A 14,728-nucleotide genomic window follows, 5' to 3' on the forward strand; every position below is an offset into this window, starting at 1 on the left:
CTCAAGCTGACCTGCTGCGGCTGATTCCGTCAACAATGGCAAAGCATTGACTGTGGTAGCACGCTCAGATGCGGTCGGAAAAGCGCGGGCGGCGGTGCTATGCGGCGACGCACACGAGGGCTGGGAATAAACGGGGTAAAATCGACAGGAGACCATGGCGGCGTTCGTCAGCCGCTGACCTCTGAAGTTGAGCTCGATGACCTCGAGGTCAGCCATGACCACGGGCGGCTTGGTAGCCGTCCTCTCGTAGTCGTTGTACCACTCACAGCGCAGGCGCTTCGCCTCATCCCAAACCTGCGGCCGGACAGAAGCGCATACAGCACGTGGATCTGGTGTGTGGTATGGCGAGGGCATGGAGGCTACGATTTGAGATGATGCAATTCCGGAACGGTGCCCAATGGGCTGAAATAAGGCTGACATGTAAAGTGAGCACTCGATCTGAAGGAACATTAAGGGCAACGCAGTCTCCTCCAAACGGACATGCGTGATTAAGATGGCAGAACTATAACTGAAACACTGCTTACAAAGTAATACCTTGAAACGAACGCGAATGGAGCTTACTTCAATCAGTTCGTTGTCGTACTGCACGATGATGGTGTTCTCGTAGAATTTTCCATTCAGGTCTGGCTTTGTTCCGCACTTGTTGAAGTATATATCGAAGGTATACGCCCCCAGGGAATGTGTACGGCTTTACGTACACGCAGTTGGGGCTGTTGAACTGGCCTTTTGAGAACACGAGTCCCTGTAAATCAAACGTTGCTGGTTAAAATACTTAAGTCAACTATAATATATAAAATACTAGGTCAACACCACAACCAGGTTCCAATGGGCAACAATGTACCACCGATATCTTCGGTTCGTGAAAGCTTGAAATGGAAATGGACGTTGTAAATTACATGTCATTTCGGAGCGAGACCGCAGCCGAGTTAGTCTCACCCGAACCATGGGAACGTTCTCATCTTGACTGACCCGTCCCGGCCGCCACGCTTTCTAAAAGCTGATCTCTTTGCAGACACTCGTCGCAAGGCTATGCAGGTTCGTGCCACATAAATTATGGGGCAATTGCATGCGAACTATCCCGATGAGGCGGCTATTCTACAGCATGGCAATGTTACCTTGATTTCACCTTCCAGCTTAGATCAGAAAGGAAAATCAGCGTTTTCAAGTTGCAGGAAAATTGAAGAGCAAGGTGAAAAGGGGGTTCGGTTTTGACGACCTAGTCTCGTGGCGACAAAAACAGAAAACAAAACAAGCGGACTATAACAGCAGAAAGAAACGAACCATTGTGTGGACATTTGTAAGCACGAACAGACAGTCAGTACAGACAGTGCGTACAGACAGTCGCGCGCTGTCTTTGCGCTGTGTTTTGCGCATTGCACGAATCCGGGTGTCTTGAGGTCCTTTTAAACTGATGCTGGACCAGGCAAACAGGGCAGACGGAGGCCTGAAACTGACCACCGGCTAGAACTCCCTAATGGATCTCAAAGCTATCTGGCTCACAGGCGTGCCCATAATCGGCTGTGAAGTGGCCAGTGCCACCTTTCGCATAGCTGATATAGAATAGAAGGCGTCACGGCCTGAGCAGATTGATTGTCCATAACCGTTAGATAGATAGATAGAAAGATAGCCGATAAGCCAAAGATTATGCCACAGAAGGTGCACAAGCACACCGTCACGTTTATTGTATCTAATTTCGACCCACTTTTCGCAATTAAAGCAGCCAACGCGCGTCGACGCATGGTTGTTTCAACAACAAACTTCTGTCTGGTAGGTTTACATGACTTTCCAACGCATTGATGCAAGATATTGATACCGTTTGCCGAACGTGTCTGAATCTGTCAGCTCTTTTAGCATTATCTATATGACAACTGAACAACGGACACAAATGCGATTGCCGCCTTCGCCTGACGCCACACAATGCGTCCTGGTTTTTACCTGACGTGAAAACTATGGACAATGCCAAGCAGACCGTAAGTGTGGGAAAACTTTGAGTGGGCTGTTTAACATACCACTCCCAGATGTACTGCTTTTTCCATTTTAAGATAGGACTTCTGGATCGATCAAACTGACTTTCTCTGCATCAATGAGAGTTGATACCTGCATGCATTAGATGTCATCTAATGCATGCATCTTATCTATGGTAAATAAAAGAGTACCTCCGATCTTTTGACTGCAGCGCCTTTTTTATTCCATAACTGTGATTTGAACGACCCTCTGTGCTGAAGGTGAACAAGCTATGGTAGATAAATGTAACGATATGACACAAGGCATGCTATAGCGCATGATACTCAGCTCCCCAAAAACATGCGTTGGTACAGCGCGAGCAGGCGTCACGATATTTCCACCCATATACTCGCAACATTACTGATATATCACGAGGACCAACGCATGCATGTGTCTCAGATTAAATGTTTCCTGTCTCTAATGCGGGTAGCCTTTTTCATTGGACAACCACACCATGCAACGACGATGTGGCGACCATGTACGCGCAGAAGCGTGAGGAGACCGCACAGAAGTCATGACGCATTCCATGAGAATGGCCATGCTTTTGGAAGGGGTTCAGAATATGTGCAAAACTTTGCCGACGACCGGTTGCAGCCTTCAACTTTCTAGAGATAGACTGATCATCGCCGACATCGATACCACATTGTGCGGAGGAAAAGCGATAAATCCATGTTTCAGTCTCATCGATGGCATCTTGCCAACACTGATAGAGCCAACCAATGCGGTTGTGACGTACTCTTAAGGATGCTCCTGACACAAGAACGAAAGCTCTTTGGATATGCAGCATCTAACACACATTTCAGACAACTTCATGGCTCGTGACAGCAGATTCGACGCTCCGAGCGCGGCTATGGCCTCCTGCAGCGCATAATGGTATCAGATGTCATAGTGATGGCAGGTGTCATAACGGTGTCCGGTGTCATACTGGTATTAGGTGTCACAGCGGTGTCATGTGCCAAAATGGTGTCAGGCGTCATATTGGCGTCCGGTTTCATAATGATGTCAGGTGTCAGAATGACATTATAATGGTGTCCGGTGTCATGACGGTGTCAAGTGGCAGCAGACGCCTGCCGCCTGCACTTGCTGACCGCAGCCGTGCGCGGTCCAGTCTATGGTGCTCAGCTATCCTAACATGGTGGAAGGAGGCAGAAACAAAGTCTTTGGACGCTGCCTGAGCAGGTTCAGCGCAGCGAGTCACAAGCACAGGCTTCCATTGTAAAGCGGTTGACAGGTAGCGCGGGTATATTATGTTACCATCGTATAACCGAGCATGCCGTGAACATGCTGTGTATGAACTCTGCAGCGTGGAAAAATCGCCACTGAGAAATACCACACCAAACTGTCGTGGTCAAACCGTATGCAAGACGGCGTAAACTGAGCTCCAGACATCCGGGCACCGAATGGCGATTTCCAACGTAGCGTCGCGTGGTTGCCGGCGGGATTGAGTTCAGAGGCGCAGAGTGACATGAATACGTGCATACCCGGACACGAACGCCGCTCGTACATAAATTACAAATGCATGTGCCATCGGCCACTTTCTAAACACATATGACATTGATCCATGCATAAAACGGCGCGGCAGAACTCACCGCGGACGTGGCTTGTGCGCATGCGCATTCCACAAACATGCAAATTAGGTGCCTGTGCATTCAAGTACAAGCCGCGGCGGTTCGCGCAGGATCGCATAGCCCTTGCCGACGGCTGCACAGGTGCAGCTGAATTATGTGGAGCTATGTGGGCCGCGGTTTACACATGTACGGCTGCTTTGGAAGGAGGCGTTGGTCGCTGTTGATATTTGTATATATGTTATTCGTGTGCGTAGTAGGCACGCGGCGGTTTCCGGGGTGCGCGCAGGTACGCGGATAATTACGCAGGTGCAGGTACCCAGTGTGCGTACAGGCACGCGACGGTAGCCTGATATGTGTACAGGCACTCGGCAGTGACCGATATGTGTACAGGCACTCGGCAATGACCGATATGTTTACAGGCACTCGGCAGTGACCGATATGTGTACAGGCACTCGGCGAATGACCGATATGTGTACGGGCACTCGGCAATGGCCGACATGTGTATGGGCGCGCGGTATGACCAATACGTATACAGGTACGTGGCAATGACCGACATGTGTACCGGCATTCGGCTATGGCCGATGGTTACAGGCACGCGGCGATGGCCAGTGTAGGTACAGGCATGCGGCCAGGCCAGTGTGTGTACAGGCACGCAGCGGTGGCCGGTATGTGCACAGGCACGCGGCGGGCCGGCCGGCCGGTCGCCGGTCCGGTCCGGCCGCGGTAAATGGGTCAGTGGCGCGGCGAGCGGGCTGGTCCCGGCGGCTCGCGCGCCGCCGCCGTCGCCGCCGCCGCCGCTTCCTGACCGCAGCCGGCAGCCGGCCGGGTCATCGGCACCGCCCTCCTGAGGGTCAGGGACGACGGGGGGGGGGGGCTGCCTGGGGTCACCGCCCCTCGAGTCCGCCGGCTCCGCGGGTCGGTGGCTAAGTCGCCGGACCAGTGGCGATTCTCTTCGCTGAGTCCCCAGCGCGTGGCCGTGTGACTTTCGGCAATCGGCGCGCGACGTTCCGTGCGCAGCCGTCCAAGTCGCAAGCATGAATGCTCGGGCTAATTATTCCCTAAAACGTGTATGGTGACCTGGCTAACGGGGGTCACTAATCTACCTCGTGCCGTGCCCATTCCGGTAATGTACTTTAAACGCGTTTCCCTGTTCGCCTAACACCTGCCGCGTCGCCACCCCGGCCGGCCCGGCACCGCATCCACAAACCGGTAACACGGCCGGCGGTCCGTAATCACCTGCCCCTGGAACGAGCTCATCCGGGGCCCAGTGACGCGTGTGATTAGTGAAAACACGGCATGTGAGCTGAGCGGGAGCCGCGACCGGACGCTGCGACCCGTGTCGCACAGGCCGGTGAAACCAGGGGCTCGCGCGGCAGCCCGGTCCGAACGCGGAGTTTGGTCAGTTGGCCCAGGTCGGCCGGGCCGTCCGGGGCAGCCGGTGCGATCGGAGAGAGTCGCTCGGGGCCGCCGCGCCGCGCGCCGCGACCACCGCGGCCGGCCACCTGCGCCGCGCTTGCCACAATGGCGCTCCTCGATGCTCACTGACCCGGCGGCCAATCATCGCGAAACTGATCTGCTGACCGATTTCGCCTGCGCCGCCGCACCCGAGCGCTTTCACTGCGCGCCCTGCAGTCTCTCGGCATTGCGGCGAGGCGAGGCAAAGATGCAAAACGCTACCGGGGGGAGACGCCGCCGGAGAAACTCCCGGGCCTCGGCCGGGGAGTTCCTCCGGCACTCCCGGGGCCTGACCTCGGCTCAGCAGCCTAGCCTGGGTCCTGGCTTCTCCGCGACGTGCCGTCCGCGAGCGCGTCACGAATCCCTCAATGGTCTGTGTCCGTCCAGAGCGCCTCTGGCGCCGTCTACCGATCAGTCACCGCAACCAGGGTCCCAGTAACCCGCCACCGGCCCGCGCGCGGGCGGCCTGCGCGCTGACCGGGACGGACGCGGCAGCGCGGGCCGTCCGGCGCGCTGCTTTCCTTGGCGCCGCCCCACCGCGGCTGATTGGGACAAAAGCGCTCGCGCAGTGCCGCACAATGGCCCGGCCGAGCGTACTGGCTCGTGTGACAAACGCTTTGGGGCCTGGCGACACGCACGCCAGACTGCGCAAAAACTGCCGTCGCACGGCTCGACGAGTGACGCGCGCGGCAGCTGCGATCGCTTCCCGGATAACGACAGCTTCATCCGTCACACGCGGGACAAAAACGACACGACGCCGGACACCTGAGTCAGCACGCGAGAGCCCACTCCGCGCGCGCACAGCCCGAGGAGCGCCTGACGTACCTGGAACGGCTGCGAGAAGCCGATCTGGACGGTCATCCGGTCCTTGGCGCACATGACCTCCAGGTTGGTGATTTCCGGCATACTGGCGGGGCGCGCCGGCGACGCGTCGTACTGCGCCCGGGCCGCCTGGGGAGGAGGCGCGAGCGTCAGTCTGCCGTCAATACACGGGTCGCGGTCCACGGACGCGGCTCGCGGGCAAGGTGTCAGCGCCCGCGGACCCGCGGCCTGGCCCGTCTGCATTGCCGCCGGCGTTCTGATCGAGGCCGGGGGATGAGGCTTGCAGGCAACACGCCTACACTCGCTGAATGGCCGGATCGGCGAGCGTTCCGACAGACGGGGCTCTGGAATAGGCTGACATGACGCTGGGATGGTAGAGCGGGTCTGCTCTGCTCAGGTTGCTCATCACGTCAGTGACCGGTGCCTGCAGCTTGACCCAACAATGGCATATTCGAGCTTCTTGATGCACTAAGTCTTCCACGCGGGACGACCCACGGACGCCTGCTGCTGTCAACAGCCGACCTCACCCGTGCTTCACCTTCAAAGTGCAAGAGGCAGGCTAGCTGAACGGTCACACTGATAACATGGCAGGTTATCACCCTGACAAATTTCGGTGATTAATGTGTCAGCATTTTGTTGATATACCTAGTCAGGTCATGGATGTTCAAGCACAGTCGGGCGATACAACTACGTTATAGCGAAGGCCATTTGCGCTTCAACAGGTAGCAATTCACAGCATTTTTTGGGTATGACAAAGTGCAAGTCTTGGCCACGCACATCACGCAACACCACACAAGCTCTCCAACAAAGGTCATGCGAGGTCACCATGCAAGTGGCGAGTCACGTGATTGGTGCCGCGATTGGTGACAGGCACATAAAGGGCATATGCCAGACGGGTTATTTTTGCAGCAGACCTGACCTAGCCATGTTTAGATCGTCATCAAGCACCACAGCACGCAAAACACGGAGGAGCAGAAAATTCAGTCCCAGTTATCGACCGTGCTCCAGCCTTGCCTTTCAGTGGCCTGACCTCAAAGGTATGGTCATTGCAGAAAACGGTTAACCATTGCAGATGGTCAACAGTATGGTGTGCGGTTGACGTGAACAAGATACTCGTTGAAGACACCGTGTTTCACAGCATGCAGTCGCCTTCACTAATCGTAAAGCTGTCAAAAGTCGTTAAAACAATTGACGTGTTTAGGCCTTTCACGTTAATTGTGCTATCATCAGTCGCATGTCAGAGGTGACACGTGTACGGTCAACTGTACTGTGTGCTGTAAGATGTGTACTGTAAAACTGACAATGTGCATTGCCGTTTCAAAATATTCAATCCATAGAATGAAGTCTGACGTAGAAGTGGAAATGTAGAAGAAGTGTAGAATAAGTGTAGAAGAATCCCCAGACGGTCGCGTTGCTGAAGTACTTCAGACGGTTCTGCATTAAACTTATGATCCACGTTCAGAATGTATGCAAAGTGCCGTTGCATTCCTGCATGGCGTAGTGCCGTCAGAGGGTCGCATCGGATTCATGACCAACACGCACCAGACTGGGCGAATTCGCGAGCAGTTTGGAAGTCACAACTTGTTGGCCGTGCTCTGGAAGGCACGTACCGGCTTTCGCTCATGCAGGTATATCCCTTTTTAGGCAGCTGAGCCCCCCCCCCATTACCTGGAAACAACTCCTTGGATACCCGAAATAATGGAGGCAATGAAGGGTGAGGAGTGAGAACACAAGTGAACGTGGACAATGATAGCGTTATTTGGGGTAATTGGAGTAAATCGGCGAGGCACAACCGGCGCGTGAAGCTAAAGCGACCCACTTGTTCAAGCTCCAATTGTTTTGTACCGGGCGGATATTCTAAGGCCATGAACACCTAATTCAGTTGTGGAAACTGTGCTGCTGGACAAGGGGCTGCGGTTGTCTGTGTAAGAGCACCTCCCCGCAGCGCACTGGTTCCAATGCGTATAGTTACGTTTACCTTGCCCTTTGCCAACTTGTCATAAACATGCGATATACTCACTACGCATGGTGTAGATGGCTAGTAGCGTCCGTTCTGCAATCCACTTGCGCTGTCTTCTTACGTGCGTGCCATCTCTGACCTCATTTCAGGTGTGCTCATTTGTAGGACGTTATCTGCACTATCAGTAATGACTTCAAGTGGTCCGGATTGACGAAACCCATTTTGCCTCGCAAATTAGCGACACCTGCTGCCACACCAAAACACCTCGCAGCAGCATAAAATAGAAATTAGAACAACGCAACGACCGCCGTATTCCGTGACGAACCGACACATTTTCGACGCCGGGTCTGCCGTTTCAGTCCGATTGAATAAACTTCCCAGCGTCTAACACCGACACGCCTGTTTGGACACGCGACTCGATTCCGATCACAAATCACGTCCGACCGCCTTTCTGTCTCCGGAGCGAGGGCCAAACCGCACTCCAGTCGACGCTCCGCCTCCATCTCGAGCCGGGAGTAAGCCTCTCGCGGCCGATTCACTCGCCCCTTTCGCCGCGATCGCGGACGTGCCGTTGATGGCGCCAGCCCGAATGGAGGCCGGCAAGAGCGTTTATCACTCGCGGCCGACGCCGACTCCGGCCGGCATTGGTCTTGGGCTCGAGTCGTGAGCGCGGCGGCACTCGGCGGACTCGTCTCTCGCACAACCGGGACAGCGCCATAAACGGATCCGGCTCGCGCTCCCCCGGCGGCCGGGCCGGAAACACAACCGGACACGCGCTCTCAATGGGCCAAGACGCGTGCTTTCCAGGGGTCGCTCGTAGCACCGACGCGAGGGCCGGGGGAGGGGAGGAAGGAGGCGCTTCGAAGATTGACACATTTGGACGCGGTGAGTGGAGTTCTGGAGATTGCGCTTTCGCCGTCCTCCGCAAGCCTGCAGCGACGCACGTTTATCTAACAAGCTCACTGCTCTGCCGAGGTTTACGACCCATTCGGCGCATGGCGCGTCTTCCAGCACGCCATCAGCGGAGCGAGAGTAGCTGACGCACCAGAGACCTTCCAGTCGTAATCAGGCAAAGAGCTTCGACATTGAAGCCTCCCATTACCTTGATCCCGGTGGCTACCGAGACAGCGTGTGAAACTGTCCGCCTTTTTAAGGCAGGCGACTGTGACTACGCCGGTGTGATGCCCGCCCACCTGAGCGTGTCAAGAGAATCTACGGCGGGAAGCCTGGTGGATAAGATGGAAAAACTGGGACCTCTCCTCCTAAATCCCGGTTCCAAGGGGGTTCTCCTCGAGGCATCAGCCGCGGGAGCCGACCGACGTGTTCGGTGGCTCCGCCTCCGGGCACGACCGGGTCATGACGGAGCCACAACAGGGTCACGGCCGGGGTCACGGTCGAGGTCAGGGGGTCAGGTCGATCGGTGCCGCCGGTTGCCAGCCGACTGAGCGCGGGCCGCCGTCTCCGAGGCAGCCCGGGGAGAGAGGGGCGTGCCGGAGAGAGCCCGACGCGCCGCGTCGCACTGACGTGACGTGACGCGACGTGACGAGGCTCAAACAGCCGGGCCAGGCCACCGGGCGCGGCCGACCGCGGAGCGCGCGGAATCGGGGCTCGCGGCGGCCGCTCTGCGGCGCCTCGGTCTGCGACGGCCCCCTGCTCGCGACGACTTTTAGCGCTCACAAGCGTGGACTGCCCAGGAACTAAGGAGTTGAGCTGGGAGGGGATAACGCCACCCCACTTATGAACCTCGTCGCGTGCCATGACGTAGTCACATTCGCACATGCGAAAAGTTCGTTGGGCTTTGAAAACGTCACCCATTTGCTGTTACAAAAATTCCGCTTTTCGCGTTTTTTCGTCTACAAGCCGTAGCCGGAGCGAGACGGACAATTGGAAGCTCCGCCTTCGTCTGCGCCGGCGCTGTGACCGGAGCCGGAGCCGGAGTGCGCGAGCGGCGGCGCGCGTGCAGAGGCCACGCCGGCGCGCGGCCGCGGCGGCGGAATACCGATGCGCCGGCCGCGCGCCGGCTAACGGGCCGCCAGGACGGCAGATGTGGGCCGCCGCCGGAAACTGGCACGGCTCTGGACAGGTGACGGCCGGCCGACGACAGCAGCGCGCGCGCGCGAGCCGTCCCACCGCAGGACGGCGCCGGCCGCCGGAAACGGCCGCCAGCCGGCGCGCAGGAATGGGCCCGACCAGGCGTTAGCAGCGTGTCAATGTAATGGGAGCTGGGCTGTAATTTACATGGTGATGAGAAGACAGGCGCCGAGCGAAGATCTCCATCATTTCCGTCCGGCAGCCAGATGTGGTGCAGGTTGTTCTGTCACAATTTGCTCTCACAGATGTGCTTCGCTGAGAGCGCTCTCCAACACTCTTAGCATTTGACGTTTTTTCAGGCGAATAACAAATGTCCGCGAAGAAGGATAATGTGGATCATGGCATAGGGCAACTCCATATGCATGTAACTAAAGACACATTCTTTCAATGAGATAAGTCGTGGGATGCTTAACAGCATTGTGGGCTGCGTGAGCTGAGTGTTACGACATGTTCTTATACTTGCTGATAGCGTTACTCTGTTCATCGCTCGTCCCCTTGTCTGCAGCTCACTCCCGAGGTCTCGGCTTCAGGGCTGGCGAATCAAGGCTGGTAGAAGGAGCCACGGGTGGAATCTAGTGTCAGTCACGGTGTGCCGGTGTGGCACTTACACCATTCTCGTTTTAATAAATCAACATTTTAGCATTCGTCGTCGAGGCAATCTCGTGCCGGCAGCTTCACCGCACGAAATTCGCCCGGAATTCTCCAGCCCTGGCACTAATATGGTCTGGACGCTGGGTCAAGTGCGGGTTCGTGAATGATGCAGCCACCAGCTGCTCCAGCTGGACCACCTGGCAATTCATAGCATGCTTACGAGTGAGAGGCACACGGACGAACCACCTGCCGATCTATGGAGCTCATATGAGTTGCTGGTAGTGCGGTGCAAAACAGGCGTTATCAGAGCCGCGCTTTTTCAGATACACTTAATTTGCCGGTCACTGACACCACACAAATGCAAAGAATGCCGAACACGTACAAAGCGACGAAATGCCCTGAGCCTGTTCCCAGGGTCTGGGATCTTGATAATGAGGCCGCCAGCCGCTGGCACGCGGTAGTCTGGTCACCGGCGTCTGCGCCGTTCGAGGGCTCTGCCCCACGCTCTGACCGGACTCCGGGGTCCGGTGGCCTGGCATCTACGGGCTGGAAGACAAGCCACCGCCGGGCTGAGCCAGGATGCCGACACCGAAGTCGCCGGAGTCAGCGCGAGGCTCCGCCTGCCCCGTCGCCAGCGTCCGAGATGGGTCAACGCCGGCCCGTCGGTGCCGACCTGTGTCCGGTGCCGATCTCTCTGTGTGGCGTGAGCGGGGTGGGGCACGCCCCCCCCCCCTCACCCCCGTCCCCGAGAATGCAGCGGTGGTCGTCACGCGGCGCGGGCGACGCGCCGGAAGCGCGCGGCGGTGCGCCGAAGCTGCCGCGCGACCGGCGCGCTCCGGCAGCGCCGCCGACGCGGAGAGAGCGCCGGAGGAGAGGGAGGGAGGCAGGCTGGCCGTTAGTCGCCGCGGCGCCGGTGGACACCGGCAGCGGCGCCCGTGCGATCCGAGGACGCTGGGCCCGCTCACGAACAATCGCCCGCCGGCGACGGCGGCACCGGCCGGCCGCCGCGCCGCGCGCGCGGGCGCCGGCAACGAGCTGTCCGTGGCGTTCCGCACCACTTGTGCGCTCCGGGGCTGGCCGTATCCGGTACAATCTGTGACCCAGATGTCTTAGATACACGTGGCGTCAATCACCGCGTTCGGCGGGCTGCGTCGGCGCGCCGGCCCTGGAATGTCCGCCATCGTGTTCATGCGACGCCGGAGGCTGCCGTGTCCGGCCAGCGGTCGGCCCGCTGGACCTCGACTTCGGGCCCGCTTCGAGACGTTTGCAGGCAGCGCTCATGTTGGGAAACACGAGCGGGAGTGCCACACGTAACACTACCCCAGCCGCAAGAACGGCCAGCAAACCTGGCCAGGGGTCACGTGATGTGGTCGGCAGAGATATACACGGTCGCAGCCCCGGTCATGTGACCTCCCGGCTGGCGGCAGCACCTCTAGCCACCGTGAGTCCCAGGTCTTGACGGCACGATGTTTTCGTCAACACTTGCATTTTTCATCGGTAGGACGTAGTTTTCGCCTGCCGCCGTGGAATTACGTTCTTGAAACAGCAGTGCAAGAGTAGAGACAGAAGCAGGGGCAGTTCGGTGAGTCGTGTGTGGCTTGAATCGTGTGAATCGGTGATCGAATCATGTCGGCCCCACTGTATGCATGAAAGGAATGAGTTTGAAAAGTGGCTTGCCCGCCACACCCCTTTTAACGTTCCCACGTCACTGTTTTGAAATATGCCTCTAAACTACCGGGCCCAGTTCTCACCAACGTGTAGCGACGCTATTAATCCTTGCGATTACATGAGTCGATGCATAATTGAACACTGTAATTTGCTAGCAGGTATAACCTCAATAAATAGTTGCCAGGTGGCTGCAAGTATCGAGACTTTGGAGGGGCTGAACCTACCGAAATCATAGCTATTCACCTGCTCAATGTGAGGATCGCATCTTCGTCACGCACGCGCAATGATATTTTTATTTCGTCACTGCGTGGTTCAATTCTTCCGTTGCAATTTGTCTGCCAAGCTTTGGTTTGGATCGGTTTGGATATGGACGAGTGGCGGGGCGGTCGTTTGGTTGCAATGCTACTCTGGTGCCAACCTTGTCAGTTGGTGTGATTGGACCCTTACAGGTGTTGTCTTTATTTGACAACGTCTTAGTTTACCGGAAAAAAGATGGCGCCAATTTACGCACTTTTGATTTGCGTCGTGTAGACTCAAAGACCAGATACAGCTTGGCCTGATCGACTCATCCAATTTAGCAATGACTTGAAAAACAAAATAAAGTGCAGCTGACCTGTTCCCGGCTTGTGTGCTGAAATGACGCGATTAAGAAATGCTTGAGTTCGTGGCTTCGCTTTATGAAAAATTGCCGTGCTTGCGGCGCGCCCCTCCAACGGCCAATGATTTTGCCGCTGATTTTAAGGCCCCCACAATATGGAATAGCACAGCCTATCAGATGAATCGCAAAGCGAGTTTGCTGTGATTGACTTTGAAAGGAATATCAAGAGTGTTCCGGTTGGGGAACATAGCACGCACACACAAACGCAGCAATACCTTAAGATAAGTATGTCGAGCCACACGGCAGCTTGATGATTTTAGGTGATGAATCTTAGATTTTATCTCTGTCGTTTGAGGCGCTTGTTTTTTCGCTTAAAGAATGTCAATGCAAGCCGCATATGGATTCTTCAACAAGTGCAAGACATAGAACATATGGGATCCCTATGGAAATCTTAAACGAGATTAAAATTTAACACGTTCAGCTGTCCTGGGACCAAAAGCATTTAAAGAGAACAACTGACCATGCATGCTCAAAGGTAATGCGTCCCGGCTCCCATCCACCCCACAACAGCCTCCAGGCGTGCGGAGAAAGGCGACACCAATTCTCACGGCTTTCAGAATATGCAGTCATCCGTCGGAAGGTTCCCAAAGTCAACGCTCCGGAGCGAGCCGATCGACAGGTGGCGGCCGGGAGCGCGGGCCGTCGGCCGACACTTCCGCCGGCGTGTGACCATCGGCCTGAACCCGCTCACCGCTCCCGGACGCGACGGAATGAGACCGGTCCTCCCCCTCCTCTCCCCTATCGCCTCCCTCCCCCCCCCCCCCGTCTCCAGAGATGGCGAGGTGGAAGCTCCGAAAGGCTACGGCGTCGGTGTCTGGAGGAGATTGGCGGGTTTGGCCTCCGTGTCAGCCGCTGGTGATGACTTCATTCCCCTGAGCGGAAATGACGCTAATGACTTCGGAGGCATCCGTTGATAAATTATGGCCGCTTTCACGAAGAATGGCAAGGGTAAATGTTTGGAACCCTTTGGAATGTTCCATGAACATGTGTAGAACAGTTGGGATTCCAGGCAGTGGGTTCTTCCGCTGCCCTGGGATTAATCCTAATAACATAAATGACTTAAAACAAAAACCATATATCGAGCTCAAAACAGATTCAGATCAGTTGGTTTTACGAGCATCATACTTTAAACGAGGCATAAACTTTTGCATACGTCCATAGACTGTAGGCAGCCAAAGACAAATGATTGCCGTTAAACAAGTATTGCTCTGACTGAACCAAGTGTGATGCGAACTAGCCATTAATTATATCAATGATAATTGCCATTACCTCGTAGCAATGCAAAGCAAAAATCGATATTTAACAATGATTTCCACAGCACTTTAAAGCACACCTTGTTTTGTCCGAGAACCTCCAGCTTGGAGGGACAAGGTTTACGTAAGGCGGCTGTGCAGATGATATTTTTCCACATCATGATCGGGATTTCCCCAGACTAAAAATCGAGCCCAGCCTTCCTGAATGCAAGCTCAGCACGCGTCACGTTAGTCACGGGGTCCAAAGCAATCCATAGCACGCAACGCTTGTCAAGAATCGTGCATGACGCCGACTTGGCTGAAGGCAGGCAGGTGTCGCAGCCGTTCACTTCTTGCGGACTGGCTGAAGAATCCGCAACAGATTCGGCAGTCGTCGGCTGTTGCGGAAAAGATGTGCCACTTTTGAGCCCGCAAGCCCGCCAACTTCGGCTAAAAAGAGCTCAAACGTGGTATCCCGCCAGTTCGCAGCACCTAACGACCGCAGAGCCTGCTGTGGATTCTGCAGACGTCAGCTGCTGCGGGCTTGATGTACCACTTTTGAGCTACCCCCCGCCCCCTCCCCCTGCCCACGCTCCGCGAGCGTGAGGAATTAAGTGTGGCACCTCTGGTCCGCAGCGGCCACTGCTGCAGAATAGGCGGGGGGCTCTGCAGCCAGTGC

The 14,728-nt window shown here is 56.2% G+C and overlaps 1 pseudogene; it reads right to left on the reverse strand.

The window, feature by feature from the left end:
• Positions 1-14,728, reverse strand: part of LOC119110024 (uncharacterized) — a 33,130-nt pseudogene that overhangs the window by 5,693 nt on the left and 12,709 nt on the right.

This window comes from Pollicipes pollicipes, unplaced genomic scaffold, assembly GCF_011947565.3.
Source record: "Pollicipes pollicipes isolate AB1234 unplaced genomic scaffold, Ppol_2.1 Scaffold_7231;HRSCAF=8579_pilon_pilon_pilon, whole genome shotgun sequence".
Taxonomy (NCBI): Eukaryota; Metazoa; Arthropoda; class Thecostraca; order Pollicipedomorpha; family Pollicipedidae; genus Pollicipes; species Pollicipes pollicipes.